The sequence below is a fragment of the Vicia villosa genome, unplaced genomic scaffold (genome assembly GCF_029867415.1).
Source record: "Vicia villosa cultivar HV-30 ecotype Madison, WI unplaced genomic scaffold, Vvil1.0 ctg.001730F_1_1, whole genome shotgun sequence".
In the NCBI taxonomy this organism is placed as follows: Eukaryota; Viridiplantae; Streptophyta; class Magnoliopsida; order Fabales; family Fabaceae; genus Vicia; species Vicia villosa.
In genome coordinates, this window is record NW_026705711.1 from 415,121 (window position 1) to 420,424 (window position 5,304).

The window sequence follows — 5,304 nt, forward strand, 5'->3', positions numbered from 1 at the left end:
CAACATAAGGACAGAAGGGAGAAGGTTGTGAAGGTGGCCTCGTTATCCACACCTCCAGTCAGATGAATGGAGGACCGACCGACCCGGGTTTTCATGAGCGTTGGCGGGTCCTGGAGTGCCTGTCAAGGGCGCTAGCGCATACCCCGGGGTGATCATCACCACCTGCACCTCACATCTCGGCACAGCGGAACGTGTAACCCGCCTGCTGTCTCATTCAACTACATTTGTTCCCGTAATCCATAGCCTAACAGAACGCAGCAGCGAGGGACAACCCGCCCATACAGCCAGCGGGGAGGATGGGACTACTGGCAAAGACCGTCCGGCGAAAACGCCGCAGGCGCGAAGCGTGGTAGGCCTGTGCCGGGGGAGCTTAGCATAGGTAGGAAAGGGAACCAGGATGGTGGAAGAGCCAGGGGGGCCGGGTCATTTGACGGAAATGGAAGGCTTTTCCCTTATTAGAGAAGGCCCTCTGAAGTCAAGGGGAAGTGCATTAATTCTTGGAAAAAGAGGGAGCAAGCCTATCAAACAAAAAAAATGAATGAAAGTAAATTCAATGAATAGATAGAGTCAACGGTACGACAGACAGCGCAGCCTACACGCGAATTAGCTTCCGAGGTCGAGCAGTCTCAATTTCACTACAGGATTTGCGAATGAATGCTGGGCTGGGCCACCTCGAATGGCGTGAGCCGCATGCGGGGAGACCCGCACGTACGATTTTTAGGGGGATCTGGTCGAAAGACCGGCCGGCGCCCACCCGACTAGAGGGACTGAGAAATTAATAGAGTACAAAACTTATCTTCAAGCTTTACCTTATTCTGATCGTTTAGAGGGCGATCGCGGAGTCACTGAATGGAGTCCTCCGTTTCTTTCGGAGGTGCTGACCCGCAGCGAGGTAGAGATGACTAAGTGACATATTGAATATGGCGACGACAACAGCATGTCGTTGAAGGAGATAACAGGTGGAGCCAACGATCCGCTAAGACTAACGTATCTACAACTCCATCCCCGAGCGGCAGTCAAACGGAGGCGTGAATGCAAGATGCCAGCGGAATGATCGGCCGGACAGAGGCTAGGGCTGCTTCCTTCCCACCGCGTCCTTCCTTGTGTGTCGGAGATATAAAGCGAGTGCACCGGAAAATAACAGGAACTGGGTCGATCTATTCTATGGCGAAGCATCCGAAGCATAACTGCACACTCACACGATCTTTGCCGATAGATAGGAGCATTCGGTGGAACCGGTGAACTACACTTGCTTCTGGATAGATGTGTAGGACAGAGGGCTCGTGGTACCAGCTGCCCACCTTTCCTCCTCTGCTTTGAGAACCGTGTGAACAGAGAGTGGGCAGAAGGGAAGGAGGTCCTCATACGGAGTCGCACACTTACTTGAGCAGTGCGGAAGACTGGGGAATGGGTTGAGTAAACTCCCCAGGGGCCGGGAAAATAACAGACGAAGCTTTACTTAGATAGGGCTTTGATTGGTTTTTTTTTCTTAGTGATTGGAAAGGAGGGCGCCTGGGTATGTTACAAAAAGGGAAGGCAGAGGTAGTACTTCGAATGGCGAAACGAAGGGCTAAATAGCGCCAGTGATTCTCTGAGCTGGTCTGGATTTTCAACGTCTCGGGAAACTGGTCGAGATAGATGACAGCACCCTTTTCCTCTCTTCCTTACCGGGAGGGCAATCTTATCTTATGGCCTTCACCTCCCGCCCGGCCCGGAAATAGAACCCAGCCCCCCTCCCCCCTCTGATCCATTCATTTCTGCAAGCAGGGGGGTCCTGAGCTAAGCCTCCCGTCTATTGCATAACATCAAAAAGCTATAAGCAAAGTACCAAAGGTGCGCTCCGCCCGGTGACTCAGAAAGAAATGGGTTTGCGCTTTGAAGTGATGAGGTCGCAAAGAGGGAAGTAGGGCTCCTATTGAAAGGCTTTCCCTCCCTAAAAAGGCGACCAGCTTTCAATACTGTTACGTTACGCTGCCATTTTTCCAATATCATTGAATAGCATGGCCTGCCTGGGGCTAAGGTCACTCAAGTGGGAGAGTCGTGTTATGGGTGACCTTATTGCACGGTTCAGAGAGCACTTGTGTATGTGATGCAAGTGAACGTGTACGAAAAAGCTGTATCTAGGGTGAGTTCTTCGTTCCGTCGTCGACCCTACCTATGTTTCTACGATGGCCCAAGAACACGCTCATTCTTCAGCCGTAGAGAGACTTTTGAATTGCGAGGTACCATTACGAGCTCAATATATACGAGTGTTATTCCGTGAAATAACTCGAATTTCAAATCATTCACTTGCTTTAACTACTCATGCTATGGATGTGGGAGCATCAACTCCGTCCATGTGGGCTTTTGAGGAGCGGGAGAAATTGTTGGAATTCTATGAAAGAGTCTCGGGAGCCAGGATGCATGCCAGTTTCATACGACCAGGTGGAGTGGCACAAGATCTGCCTCTTGGCTTATGTCGAGATATTGATTCCTTCACCCAACAATTTGCTTCTCGTATCGACGAATTAGAAGAGATGTCAACCGGCAACCGTATCTGGAAACAACGATTAGTGGATATTGGTACTGTCACTGCACAGCAAGCAAAGGATTGGGGATTCAGTGGTGTAATGTTAAGAGGTCGTGCGACATGAAGACATTGATAGCAATATGGGGGGAGTTCCCATCAAGCAACAACGGTTCTGCCTGACCCTACTTAAGCATGCATATTCTGTCAGTGAAGACTTGGTGTGAAGCCTTGGAGCTTACGTTAGAAGAGCAAAAGGCCCGGGGCTAGGTGAGCTGAGGGGGGACAGCGTAAGTGAGCGAATGTGTGTAAGCCCAGTCAAACATGACTGTTCTAGGCGGGGCGGGCCACCCACCTTCGAATGGTGTTGGTCCTACGAACCGTGAATGGATTCGCCTCTGGCCTCGGGGCACGTCGGAACCGCATGAGTTCACCGGGGTGGAGCACAGCCCGCCAAAATCGGCATAGGTTAGGTGCTATTGATGGAACATGGTAAGCCTATCTTTCTCCATATGGAAGTGTTGCGGGCACATAGAGATGTGGGTAGAGGAAGTCTCAAAAAGCAAAGGCCGAGCTGTAGGTCACGTGACCTGCACCGAGTTGGTGGCTGACTGGGCTTTTTCCTTGATCAAAGCAGATCAGCTCGCCGCCTTCTTGTTATCAAAAAGTAGGTCGAATCGGGCAGGCGGAACGTCGAATGAAATAGGTAGCCGGGTTATCTTTTTACAACCCTTTTGATATGATAGGCCCCCCTATCCCTTATGTTTAGGAGCGGGATCCGCCCAAGAACGACCAGTCTTGTGGTGGTACGGAAGGCCCGGACTCCGCGAACGTCCCGCGCCCCCAAGACTAATAAAGGAAAGAAAGCCTCAACCAGAACCACATTCCTTTTGCGTGCGGATTTAGCTAAGTGTCTGACTCTATTGGTCATAGTTCCCTGCTGTTGCGGCCAGTGCTCGTTTGCGCGCAACCCAACAAACAAGGAAAGGATGCCTCTCGGGGCATCTGAGAATGATTCGAGCCGTATGAAGGGAAACTATCATGTACAGTTTGTCTTTTTTGGGGGGGGGGAGGAGCCCGACAGGGTCCCCCCACTGACTTGGCCCAGGCCTAAGTGAAAGTGAAGTGGTGGGCCTACCCATCCCAACCAGGGGTATGCTGGGATTCGCGAAGAGCAGCACCTTACGATGTTCATGACCAATCGGATCCTGACGTACCTGTAGGTACCAGAGGAGATCGCTATGATCGTTACTGTATCCGTATTGAAGAGATGCGACAAAGTCTGCGGATAATTTTCCAATGTCCTAATAAAATGCCTAGTGGCATGATAAAAGCCGATGATCGTAAGTTATGTCCTCCATCACGATGTCGAATGAAACTATCCATGGAATCGTGCGCCGTGTGAAACGTAGATCATCGCCGTTCTTAACCGAGACTCAGGTTAAGCTCCGTCTCGGAACCTAGTGGGGTTAGGAGTAAAGCATCCCGAGGTTGGCGCATCTCGTTGGGCGTGGAGAAGCATTGGGAATCTCAATTTCTTTCTTCGGAGCCGTTTCTTTTCCCGTCCCCTCGCCCCGGCATAGCACTTCGCTTCCCGTTCTTCAGAAGAATCAACTGACTTCTCCCTTCTTCATTGATCTGGGGGAAAAGGAACCGTCTACCAGTTGGCAAGCTAGACATCAAGTAAGTGGCTTGATGAGGATAACTAAGCTGACACGCCGGAGTTGGCTGCTGGCACAACAGGGTGGTGCCTTACCGCACCGCAGGCGAACGCGCGGTAGCGTTCGTGGTGGTGCTTCAGGATTCCAATGTACTGCGTCCAAGATCAGAACGAGCTTGCCGGCGGACCACTGCCATCCCATTCTTGAGTGAGCTGGAGCGCGGCCATCTTATCTACTGAACTAGCTAGAAGCTATCGCTTCGGGTCGAAGCACTAAAAGAAAAGGACCGGGAAACGCGGCGGCATAGGAACCACGGGACCCCCTACTAGTAAAGGGAAAACGGAAGTGCGCATTAGCGCACCAGCTGAAAAAGCCCATTCCCCTGACTCTAACTTCACCCCTCTCCAACCAGTCGAGTGGCATTAGCCCCTCTCCCAGCAAGAGGATGCGCGAACCTCCAAGTCAAGCGCGCTAGCGCGCTTTACCAAGGCTTTCTCTGATAGGGGCTCGCCGTTGCTTGTTTGGGTCGAGCTTCAACCTTAGCGCATCCGTTTTCTTGCTCCTTAGCACAAGCACTAAGTAAGCCCGTGAAGGAAAGGCCTTTTCATACATCATAATAAGGTAAGCTTCATAGCTCCAACCTAGACAAGGCCTTTTTTTTACCGTTTTTTAGATTGGGTAGCTGGATACGGGATCCTCGTAGTAGGCTGGACCAACATCCAGCCGAGAGAGGGCAGCCTTTAGAAGCAACAAGTTGGGAAACCAATAGAACGCTTCGCGTTTTCTTATCTTCTTCCCGCCCTAGGAGTAGCACAAAAATAAAGAGGGATTAGCATTATTGACCCAATGATAAACCACTAACACCCTCCTCGTTGGGTCTCCGCGCACTGGGAAAAGGCTCTAGCGATGGGAAAGCGGCCACGGCCACTACTAACAAAGCTGCAATAAGGTATCGAGAGGGCTATCACAGTTAGGTGCGAAGCAATTACCCCCTTTTTGTGAAGTACCCCTCTTCCTATTTAGTTTAGGGGTTTGAGGCGAGAAATGGCTTGATGAACTGTTCCGTTCGCCATGCACCGGCCCCATTCACTTGCTTATCGTAAAGGCTGTAAGTACACAGTGCCCCACAACAATTAA

The 5,304-nt window shown here is 51.2% G+C and overlaps 2 pseudogenes; one reads left to right on the plus strand and one right to left on the minus strand.

Moving 5' to 3' along the window:
* Positions 1 to 810: 810 nt before the first annotated feature.
* LOC131636429 (uncharacterized) lies at positions 811 to 1,992 on the minus strand (annotated as a pseudogene).
* Positions 1,788 to 4,380, plus strand: LOC131636430 (NADH dehydrogenase [ubiquinone] iron-sulfur protein 2-like; annotated as a pseudogene).
* The last annotated feature ends 924 nt before the right edge of the window (positions 4,381 to 5,304 follow it).